This window comes from Podarcis erhardii (assembly GCF_964252035.2).
Source record: "Podarcis erhardii genome assembly, chromosome: 5".
NCBI lineage: Eukaryota > Metazoa > Chordata > Lepidosauria > Squamata > Lacertidae > Podarcis > Podarcis erhardii.
In genome coordinates this window covers 92,843,950-92,855,951 of record NC_138509.1, presented here as the reverse complement: position 1 = coordinate 92,855,951, position 12,002 = coordinate 92,843,950, and the positions used below count along the sequence as shown (strand labels likewise).

At 46.9% G+C, this 12,002-nt stretch overlaps 1 long non-coding RNA gene across 1 annotated transcript; it reads right to left on the bottom strand.

The window, feature by feature from the left end:
* Positions 1-660: 660 nt before the first annotated feature.
* LOC309343322 lies at positions 661-8,224 on the bottom strand. Its single transcript, XR_014157242.1, has 2 exons — positions 7,998-8,224; positions 661-870 (listed from the first exon to the last, which is right to left on the bottom strand). It is a non-coding gene; the product is annotated as an uncharacterized lncRNA (long non-coding RNA).
* Positions 8,225-12,002: the final 3,778 nt, after the last annotated feature.

Sequence of the window (12,002 nt, the reverse complement as noted above, 5' to 3'; positions counted from 1 at the left end):
ATGAGTCACTTCCAGGAGACAAAGGGGAGTTCGCAGTTTCCTGCCCCCAGAGGGAAGATCTGATCAGTGTCCTTTGTTTCAGTCCATGCTGAATCCACTCCCATATGCAAGTTCTTTGTGATCTTGATTGTCTTCTGTCTAGGACCATCAGGGTTGGCATAGCAACTGGGCAGGGCTCCTGTAGATGTGCTGGGATGGTGAAGGGATTATGGCTGCCCTGTATCAAACCTTCCCCATTTTGTAGTCCTTCCTTCATGGAGTAAAATAAAAATGGAACAGTGCAAATCCGATGTATGGTTGATTTTCTTATGAATTTATAACAGAAGTGTGGCATATGTAGTGTGTGAGTGTGAGTGTGTGTGAAGTTTGTACAAACAGAATGATTGGGGTGGGGGGTTCCTGCTACAATGTACACTCAGAATTGCTTTGGCTCAGTAGTAGAGCATCTCTTTCGTGCAAAAGGTCCCAGGTTCATTCCCCAGCAATTCCCAAGTAGAGCTGGGAATTTATAGGATTTTAGGCTCAGCCGAAGAAGTGAGCAAACACCAACAAAGACGTTGGAAGTACATTCTGTGCTCATTTGCAGGTTAAGAAACTGAGAGCAAAACTGATGTTTGAGCAGCATGTTAAGAAAACCATGCATGATGCCTTGAAACATGCTTATTGTTAGGGCCTTTTATTATCTCCTCAAACAGGAGGATAGATCAGTTGGAGAAGATGCTGAATCTCTACAGGTCCTGCACTGTTCTGCTAAGCAATTAACGTTCATAAAATGCTATCACTGGAATCAGTTTCCCAGAGAAGTTGAGGAAGAAAGACAGACTCCAGTGCCATCTTCTGGGCTCTTGCGGCTGTTGCTCTGTTCTTGTACTTTATTTAGATCATAAAAGAAAAGGTACAAACACTTAGGACAGTTCCATCTTTCAGGCACACAGACACACACAAAACAGACGTATCAAACAACAGCAAAAAGGGAAAAGAGAAGAAAGAAAGAAAAACTACCCAGCAGCACAACCCCCCAAATGATAATAAAATGACTTTCAGATGAAATGTTATCCTAGCATCAATAGCAATATCAACATCACGAAACAGGAGATTTACTCCTCCGCCGTTAGATTAACGCCATTCATCTTTTGCCACTCTTGACTTTCTCGGGGAATTCTCACATATGCATTTGACCTTTTAAAGCATTATTATTATTCTACAAAGGAAACCCCAGCGGTATCCAGTTTGATTCTTGCCTCAGAGCACAACTGAGAAATTTCAAGGGCTGTCTATTATCGAGTGTTTGCAGGGAAAGATCAGATAAGAGTTGTTCTCTGTGATCTCAAGCTGCCTCTGTGTCTCCTCAGGGCCCCGGTAAACATGCAGGAAGGATGCCGAACACTGTCCTTTATTTTCTAATGAACACAGATATTTCATGCAGGTGTTTCGGGTAAGGAAAGGCTCTCTGACTACAGCACTGCAGCTAGGTCGTTTTAGACCCTGGCCTCAGTTGCAAAGCGCACAATTAACATTTCTCTTCTACTTCAACATTCCTTGGTATGTTAGAAAGAAAGAAAATGCAAAATAAATACTCTGAGCATGTGCAGTTTTGCATTTGAAAATCCCTCAAATCATAGCACTATCATGGCTGCTTCTGCTGCCCTGATGTTGAACATATTTACTTGGAGATAAGCACTGTTTTGTTGTAGAAAAAGATGGTACAGCATTTAAAACCAAAAGTAATAAAATGAACATGGGGAAACAAGCCCATGCCCAGCCCTGAAGAAGAAAAGAAAGATGCTGCAGTGACCAGCATCAGTTTCCTGCTGCCCCCATCATCCCTTGCTCTCTGGGTAGTCATTTGGGATGGGACACTGCCTCTTTCTCCTGCTAGCTGGGACATCTGCACTGGGCATACCCAAAAACCAAGAAAGGCTGGTGGGAAGAGGCATGACCGTGGTCCTGGTCCCCCGTAGCAGCATCGCAGGAATGCCAACAGAGCCCATCCAGGATTCCTGCTGGTGCACCCAAACCACAGGACTGCTGCCCTGCCCCACACCATCTGAGTGATCCTGCTTCTGGGAGCCCAGGTCTGCTCCAGCCAAGCTCACTGACTCTAATTCTCTTTGGGAAACTGATCCTAACCTCGTCCGTGCAGTTTTCAAGCTTATGTATATTCTTTTTCTCCAAATATCATAAACTGCCTGGCATCTCCACCCTTCTCCTTTGAGCACAGAATTTGGAAGTTATTTTATGTGCGCAGGATGCATCGGCAGCCCAGTATATATCTGCAAACTGATCTCAAAGACAAGGTGAACTACGGCAGTGGCAGAAGGAGCAGCCTGGGGAATAAACCTCATCTAAATGGAAATGCGGAGCTGTTAAAAGGATATCTCGTGATGAGGTTGGGGTTGGGCTAGGTGGGTTTGGGGAGTCCCCTCCAACCAGAGTATAGATCATAGAATCATAGAGTTGGAAGGGACCGCAAGGATCATCTATCCCAACCCCCTGAAATGCAGGAATCTTTTCCCCAATGTGGGGCTTGAACCCATGAACCTGAGGTTAAGAGTCTCATGCTCTACCGACTGAGCTATCCACTACCCTGTGATTCTGGCTGCAAAAAGAGGCCAAACATGTCTGGCTCTGTTATGGCCACGTACAGGCAATCTGTTGCCAAAGGAGCTAGTTCATAGAGATTCCTTCCAGAACAGGTCATGTGTTTCCCCACTGCTTGCTCCTTGCAGGAGGTGATATCATAGAGGTCCATGGGGTCACATCTACACTATGGACAATATTCCACTAAATAACTGTGCAAGGAAAACAATTTCCATTTGCACAATGGGACTCGGTTGGTCAACCAGCTACAAATCCACAGTTACTTCATCCAACCCACATGTTACTAGATTCTCCAGAAGAAAATCATGGGGGATTTTGTCAAAAGCCTTACTGAAATCAAGATATACCGTATTTTTCGCCCTATAGGACGCACTTTTTCCCCTCCAAAAATGAAGGGGAAATCTGGGTGTGTCCTATGGGGCGAATGCAGGCTTTCGCTGAAGCTTGGAGAGCGAGAGGGGTCGGTGCGCACCGACCCCTCTCGCTCTCCAGGCTTCAGGAAGACATCCGCAGCCTAGGCAGCCCTGCGGGAGTTCCCACAGGGCTGTCTAGGCTGCGGATAGTAGCCTGCTTCCCAGAACGCTGGGCGCGCTGAAAGCAGAGCGCCCGGTGCTTCGGGAACACATCCGCAGCCTAGGCAGCCCTGCAGGAGGTCCCGCATGGATGTCTAGGCTGTGGATAGCAGCCTGCTTCCCGGAGCGTCAGGCGCCCTGAAAGCAGAGCGCCCGGCACTTCGGGAACACATCCGCAGCCTAGGCAGCCCTGCGGGAGTTCTCCGCAGGGCTCCCCACGCTGCGGATAGCAGCCTGCCGCCCGGCAGGCGGGGCGCCCTGAAGCAGAGCGCCCCGTGCGCCGGGCAGACATCCGCAGTGTGGGGAGCCATGCAGGAGTTCCCCGCAGGGTTCCCCACACTGCGGATAGCAGCCTGCCGCCTGAGGCAGACATCGGCCAGCCCCACAAGCTCGGGGGACAGCAGGGAGGCGCAGCGCCGTTCCTCGACCTGGTTCGGTTTCCCCGACCTGCTTTTGGGGGGGAAATAAGGATAAAATTTTTTCCTTTATTTCCCCCCCAAAAAACTAGGTGCGTCCTATGGGGCGGAGCGTCCTATGGGACGAAAAATACGGTACTATGTCCACAGCATTCCCCTGATCCACCCAGCTTGTTACCCTGTTTTTAACTCTGTTACTCTTTTTGAGAAGACCATGCTGGGTCCTAGTAATCACAGCATCCTTTTCTAAATGCTCACAGACCAATTCAGAGGGTTGGACTTGAGTCTCATTGCCAAGGGCACATTGTTTTCAGCACAGGCACAAACAGATACACACATCCTGGGGCAGGGGGCACATGATTGCAAACACAGTCTTTTCTCTTGGGACAGGAACCACACAAATCATGTACCCTACCCCATTCCTTTAAAAGTCAAACAGGAGGCACGGGTCATGTGTTGGGACAAGGTCTTCACTTATTCCTGGTCATGTATCTTAGTCTCTGTCCCTGCACCTTTTGAGCTGTGTAACCTGAACCTTGAGCTGAGGCCAATGTCACGGACTGTATTTTTAAATAAAACTTTTAAGATTTTCTGAAATGAAGATGAGTCTTTTGTCCAGGGGTGGGAGCCAGCACAGAGAGGCATTGGGAGTGTTTTTACCCAATGTGCATTACTTGTTTGGTTCCTCTGCAAACACACACATCCCAAACTCCTATTCACGACGCTCCCATCTGCACATGTGCTGTCATCTATACTTGCAAAACGAATGCCTCAAATGTACACACCTCAACGACCGCGAAGTGAATGTGGCTTTCGTTTTTCAAATCGGATGGAAGCTGGTTTGAGGGGGAACACATCATGCAGTGGCGTTTCTCAAGAATAGATAGATTTGGATAGTGGGTGACATCTTGAGTACATGGCTTCATGCACCAGAGGTAGGAGTATCCTGGAGCCAGAGTAAGCAGTAATGTTACCCAGCCTAAGAGAATTCCGAAGGAGAGCAGGAGGAAACCAGGGCTGGCTCAAGGCCTTTTGTCACCTGAGGCAAAGATGGCGCTTCACTCTCCCCATGGCAGGCATGGAAGCTGACTGGACTGGCCGTTGACTCTTACGTCAGGGCAGTCAATGGAATAGTCTCCTTCACTGCACCTGAGGGGAGCAGGTCACTTCTAGAAGGGCAGACTAGGCTTCGTGGCACACACAGTCTGTCCTTCAGCTGAATGCTTTGGCCAGGGAGTTATGGGAAAACAGCTGCCTCTGTTGCCCACCCCCTAACATTTGCCACCTGAGATGGCTGCCTCACTCCGCCTGATGAAAGGGCCAGCCTTGAGAAAATCCTATCCCCAATAAACTAGCATCTGCTTTGCACGTGGGAAGGCCTGAAGAAGACTCTTGTTTGAAACCCCAGAGAGCTGCCACCAGTCAGCTAGATCAGGGGTCAACAAACTTTTGCAGCAGGGGGCCGGTCCACTGTCCCTCAGACCTTGTGGGGGGGCGGACAATATTGGGGGGGGGGGCATGAATGAACAAATTCCTATGCCCCACAAATAACCCAGAGATGCATTTTAAATAAAAGGACACATTCTACTCATGTAAAAACACACTGATTCCCAGACCGTCCGTGGGCTGGATTTAGAAGGAGATTGGGCCAGGCCTTAGTTTGCCTACCCATGAGCTAGATGGACTAATGGCTTCATAAGACAGCTTCCTATGCCCTTATTGTTCAAAGAGCTTGGAAGGTGGAATGCGATGGGGGGGCGGTAAACAACCTAAAATTGGAAAAAGTGTTCTCATTTCGCTCCTTCTGTCGCTGAGCTTCTCCCCCAGATAAAATCTTCTCTCTCTCTCTCTCTCTGCCATGGATTAGGTAGATACAGCAGCCATCGCTTCACCATCCAGCAGTTCTGAGAATTGTTTCTTCCTTGCTGAAGTGTATTAATAGCCGGCTCTTGAATCTGGGATTAAAAGTGTGCTCCTAAAAGTGGATTCTCTGGTGGTTAATAAAACTCACTTCTCTTCTCTCTTGCAGCCTCCCTCTTTCCTTCTCTCTCTCTCTTTGCCGACAGAGTGCTTCTGGGGAAGATGACTCATTCTCAAAGCGGGGACCCAAATGAACAGAGACGCTGTGATGTATGGTCGCGCCGCTGAGAGAGAAATATGAACTCACCCTAAAGGACTGCATCTGCCATCTTTAGTGTAGCAAAACATTTTACGGGGATGGTTTGAAATGCACTGTGTGGATCGTGCATCTCCAGGGACAGCTGCCATTTTTGCGGATGCTGTTATGTTATGGCATAGCATAGCATTATTTTCTTTTTTCTTGCGGGCGGGGCCTTGTTAAAGGATGGTGCATTTCGTAATCATCTGCAGAGGAAAGCCATGGTCTGGCTTGCACGTAATTCTAAGCTGTGGTTTGTTTTACAAACAAGTTAATCAGGAGCCATCCCACAGATGACAAAAGAAACCATGGTTTGTTTCTTCAAAGTTTGTTTCAACTTTCAGCAGCTCTTGCCTTGTACCTTTGTAGATTGGCCAACCTCTGGAATAGGATGGCCATGGTTAAGGAAGGGCTCACACGCAACACCAAGCCATAAACAAACCAAGATGTGTTAGCCAACAACAAACCATAGCTACAGATCATGGTTTGTTAGTATTAGAGAGGCCAGAGTTTAGCTGCCGGTCAGGGTTTAATAAACCAGGGCTAAGGGTTTAATAAACCAGGGCTAAGTGTTATGTGCAAACCAGGCCAATAGTTTGGATTCACACCTGTAAACATGGGAACTGCAAGAGGGCTTCTGATCTTTCTTTGTACCTTGCCCTTAAAAAGGATGAATTAGGCTGTTGAGCTGGATCACTGGTGATGGGATGGTGGATGTTGTAAACCAGGGTTTCCCAAACTTGGGTCTCCAGCTGTTTTTGGACTACAGTTCCCATCATCCCTAACCACTGGTTCTGCTAGTTAGGGAGGATGGGAGTTGTAGTCCAAAAACAGCTGGAGACCCAAGTTTGGGGAACCCTACCCTAAACCAAGAAGGCCGCTTTAATGCCCCAAAGAGAGGTATAGCTGGAGTAGGCTGGAAATAATTAGAGGGTGCTGTAAAGGTGATAAAATTGCTGCACAGAAAGCACTTCTGTGTAGGAAGAAAATGATGATTATGATTATAATAGCTAGCATGTATATAGCATTCATTCATTCATTCATTCATTCATTCATTGCCCTTCATCATAAGATCTCAGAGTGGTTCACAGAACATTGTAGAGTATTTAAAGTCCTTTGCATATATATCTTGGTATAATACTTACAGGTAAAAGTAAAGGACCTCTGGACGGTTAGGTCCAGTCAAAGGCAACTATGGGGTCCAGTGCTCAGCTTGCTTTCAGGCCAAGGGAGCCGGCATTTGTCCACAGACAACTTTCCAAGTCATGTGGCCAGCATGACCAAACCACTTCTGGTGCAACGGAACACCGTGATGAAAACCAGAGCACATGGAAACTCGGTTTACCTTCTTGCCACAGTGGTACCTATTTATCTACTTGCACTGGTGTGCTTTCAAACTGCTAAGTTGGCAGAAGCTGAGACAGAGCAACTGCCGACCTTCCAATATACTTTATATAAAGCAAGTCTGTGTGAATAGAAGCAGGTTCCTTGAATGAGCCCCTGCCCATGGATGCCCATCAGCAGGTAAGAAATCTAATACACCATGATTTTTTAAAAAAAAATTTAAATCTGGAGCCAGCATTCAATTTACTGCTCAGTATTAAGCTGTGAGCATCCTCCCTGCATGGCATAATACATATTAGGAAGACATGCAGGTCTGGGATAGCTCAGTTGGTAGAGCATGAGACTCTTAATCTCAGGGTCGCGGGTTCAAGCACCACACTGGGCAAAAGATTCCTGCATTGCAGGGAGCTGGACTAGATGACTTTAGTAGTCCCTTCCAACTCTGCCCTTCTATGATCCTGCAAACTCGATGACTATTAATAACAAAGAAAAGCCCGAGTAAACTGCTCAAGCATGCAATTCATAGAAGGAGAGGTTATTTGTGCGAGAGAAATGCGTGGAGATGGTTATGTGTGTCAGGGAGGCAGTGCAAAAGGGACGAAACAAGATGAGAATGGAACACAGGAAGAATATTGGTGCCCGAGCAGCTACCTATCTGCAGGGGAATGTTGCTATTTCCCCCGCCCTGCTTCTGTTTCTGGCATTCTCAAGCCCAAGGCAGGAGCTAAATTAATGTTAAGTAGTGGCAGTAAATGTCCCTCGATCCATCTCTGTGGCAAGAAGCCAAATGACCTTCCCTTTCATAGTCGAGCTGCCCTCATTTTTTAAAAAAAACGGAAGATTATTCCATTTCCTCCTAATAGCGTCCCTGAATTGGAGACTCGTAACACTTGGATATTACATTACCTTCTGCCCCAACACTTTTATTTTGTAGCCGATTATCATGGTAATAAGGCGATTCCATCTCTAATTGTGTCCTCTGTGTTTTGCCAGCAGTGGGTGGCGGGGGGGGGGGGGAGAGAGAGAGAGAGAGACACTAGCGGTTCATTAGATGCCTCCATCACCATGTGAACCGACCAGGGAGCTTAGCAGGCCTCGGTGCAGAATGCAGGAGCCACAGAGACACACATCCGTTATCATAATGAGCAGTTTAAAAGTGCAGTATGTAGGGGGGGGGCACCAGCCAGCAGAGCAGCTCCTACCATTAGGCTCTATACAGTGATGCAACGGGGTAGCAGAGGGATCCAACATGTTGTGAGTTGGGCGGGGGACACCCCTCTAAACCCTAGAAATTAATAAATGGTAGGATTTTTATTATTTGGAGTATTGAAGGGAAGATTGGAGGCCAGTGGAAAAATATAGGCTAACCTTCCTTTCCAAGCCAGAACCTCACCTGGGATAGAGGCATTAACATGTCAAAAGGTGTTGATGGCCCATTTGAGAGGAATTCTTGGGCCTGGGCAGACAGAAGGTTGCCAGGGTAACGGTGTGAGGCAGAGATGCCAACTTGAATAAAATATTTGGCGGGGCAGGTAACCTCCACACCACATAATCGATTACACGATGTGGCACACACACACCCCATTTGAATGGCAATGGCCATTAACTTGTGGGGGGGTGGCCCCCTCAAATGTTTTATTGTGGGGGATGAAGGGCCCTAGGGCCCTAGAAGTTGGCTTCGATGGTGTGAGGTGAAATGAAAAGAGAAACACACCACATGTAAGCAAGTAAACTTGAAGATGAACCAGAAGCTGCTCAAAGTTCAACCGCAAAATGAACTTATTTCACATTATGGCACTTACGGGACCTACTTTCAATTGTAGTTCAGAGATTCTTGAACTAATTCTGTGAACTTTGTTAAACCAAACTAGTTTGTTCCAAACACCAGTCGTGGCTTCTATGAATAACTCTACAGTCGTACCTCGGGTTACAGACCCTTCAGGTTGTGTTTTTTGGGGGTTACCGACCTGCCAAAACCCAGAAGTGCCGGAACGGGTTACTTCCAGGTTTTGGCGGTTGTGCATGTGCAGAGGCGTTAAATCGTGCTTTGGGCATGCGCAGAAGCGCCGAATCACAATCCGCGTGTGCGCAGACGCAGCACTGTGGGTTGCGAACACTGCGGGTTGCGAACGTGCCACCTGCACAGATCACGTTCACAACCCGAACGTCCACTGTAATCCAGTTTTAAGACATCTGGTTTGTTGGCCATCATGGCCTCCTTTGGGAGCAAGTTCCATCATTTCACTATGCGCCGTGTGAAGACGTTGTTTGCTTTTGCCTGTCCTGAATTTTCCAGCTAGCTAGGAACGAACCACCTGAGACATAGCTGAAGGAGCAGTCGTGTTGTGAGAAGAGAAACATACCAAATAAGCCCAAAACATTAACGAATGTTCACCCACAGGAGAGGCAGAAGATGCTGGAAGCACCACAAATAAAATGGAGAGATGAAGTGGCCATTCTGAAGGGGAATGCTAGTCTCGATTGCTACACAGGCGCTTTGCCACGTTTCTGTTTCGTCTGCCTCCCTTCACCTCTTTAACCTCTCGTTCTGCATCATCCATTTGTGCCAGACGAAAAGTAGAAGTTGAAAAGCGTTAATGCAGACGCTGGGTTCTTTTCTCGGCAACAGCCGCACAGCATCTCCTGGATGAAGAGTTGCAGATCTTGGATTGTAAAATGATGGATGCCTATGAGCCTGAGAGTCTAATGAAAGTTTCGGGTCTCGTTTGTTTAAAAAATATCCAGTTGGGGAAAGCGACTCTTCAAAGGAGGGGAAAGCAGAGGAGCTCCTTTGCAAGATGGAAGGGATTGCCAAAGCAGATCAGGCTGCCTTTCCATCTCCTTCAAGGCCTTCTCCTGGGATATTTTCATCTTCCTCGCAGCCCCTTGATGATGCCACCCACCGGGAGGCCAACGTGATTTCTGTATGTACAGGAATGCAGAAATGAACCTACTTAATTTGCACTTTTCAAAACAACGGAGAAACCAAAACACTGCTTGTTCTGCTCCTGTCCAAGAACAATGACAGGTGCATTTTCTCGTAAGTAAAGAAACCAAGCTTTCGTCTAGCAGACTGACAGTGCAAATTCAGGAACAGGAGGCAAACAGAAATTAGTTCAGGTGCCCTTGGGCACTAGCGATGAGACTACGATAAAAACCAGCTTAGGAAAGGAGCTCCAGGGTTCTCCAAATGCAGTTCAGGGTCAAGGCCAGGGGTCAGGATTCCATGATCAGGATCTGTGATCTGGGACTGCACAGGAGCATGAAGTTGCTCCAACAACTGGCCGCACCTACCCACCACGCTTTTAAACAGAGGCAGGGAAAGTCTAGCTCAGGGGTCAGCAACCTTTTTCAGCCATGGGCCAGTCCACCATTGCTTAGGCCATGTGGTGGGCCGGTGTATTTTTTTGGGGGGGGGTGGATGAATTCCTATGCCCCACAAATAACCCAGAGATGCATTTTTTTAAAAAGCACACATTCTACTCATGTAAAAACACGCTGATTCCCAGACCATCCATGGAGCTACACTGACTTCTCAGGTTTCCTCTCATGCTGGGAGAGCTCGGCAGATTGGCTTTCTGGTGATGAGTCATCAGGTAGCTAAACACAACAAAGTGGAAAAACACCAGCCTTCCGCATTCACCTAGAGTGGAACCTCTCGCTTAATGCAAACTTCTCTGCTTTGCACATGCAAACTTTTACATACATTTTACTTTACTTCATTGCATGCAAACATTACATCTTATGCATTTTAAAATTACATCTTTAACACAACTCTCATTAACTACAGTAAGCATGTCCAGTAGCCAAGGATGATGGGAGTTATAGTCCAACAGCACCTAGAAGTCCAGCAAATTTCCCACTCCTGATTTAACATAAAACTAGTGTAGCTGTTTTCCCCTGTTGGATATTTAGAGCTAAGCTAAGCTCTAAATATTCGTTGTTTTTCACCCATCAGAACTCAAGTGCCTTGGCTGCAGAAGTTTGGCCATGCCCAAACTTGCGTATTTCTTTCCTCACACGACATCCCTTTAGGAATTAAAAAAATGTAGGACAGTTGATTAAAAAGTAAACATGTGTTGCCTTTGGGAAAATATTCTGGCCTTGAATTATGCATTGAAAAATAAAGGAGACAATAAATAACCCTCTTTTTTCCTCCTTTGTGTTGACTCACCCACATTAGGCTGATGAATAGGTCTCGGTAAGAGAGCAAATGGAAGATGAAGAGTCTCTTTCTACTTTTAAAATATGAATCCAAGTACTAAATCTGCACCAGCAACAACACGTCCAGAGCAGACGCGCTGTTTTCCTGAGGGAAAACTTTTTTATACAGAAAAAGATATTGATAAGAAATGCAACATTTACAGTTGGCATTTTTCTTTCATCGTTTTTGCGATAACTCCTGAGTTATCACGGCCGCGTTATTCTTTGGATTAATATGACATGTTGTATCTATTTTATTTTTAAAATTCAGTCTGCGTCTCTCAGTCAGTCTCGCCAGCCAAGTTCTAGTGTGTTGTTTTTTAGCAACTCAAACTGCTCTAAGAGTCATAAAGCTTATTTATTGGCTCCCTGGGAGGCTGTTTATCTTGACTGTTTGTTTCTTCCTATCTCAGCTGTTCTCATCTCCCTCTGAGGTGCTGGAGGGGCCTGCTGGCATTTGGGTCGGCCAAGGCTCCAGCTATCCCGCCTCGATTGCCTTGTCCGGATGCCAGGCAGTCTGTTGTGGGGCAGGCCTAAGACTGTTTGCTGCCTGAGTCGAAAGACAAGATGGCGCCCTTCCCCATTCCACACACAGAAGCCAACTGGGCTGGCAGCTGAATTTTCCTTCAGTGCTATCAACATTGATAGTGGGGAAGCTTCTCCTGGGGTGGCTTCACAGAGACTGCGCCGCTTCAGAGGCTGCCGATG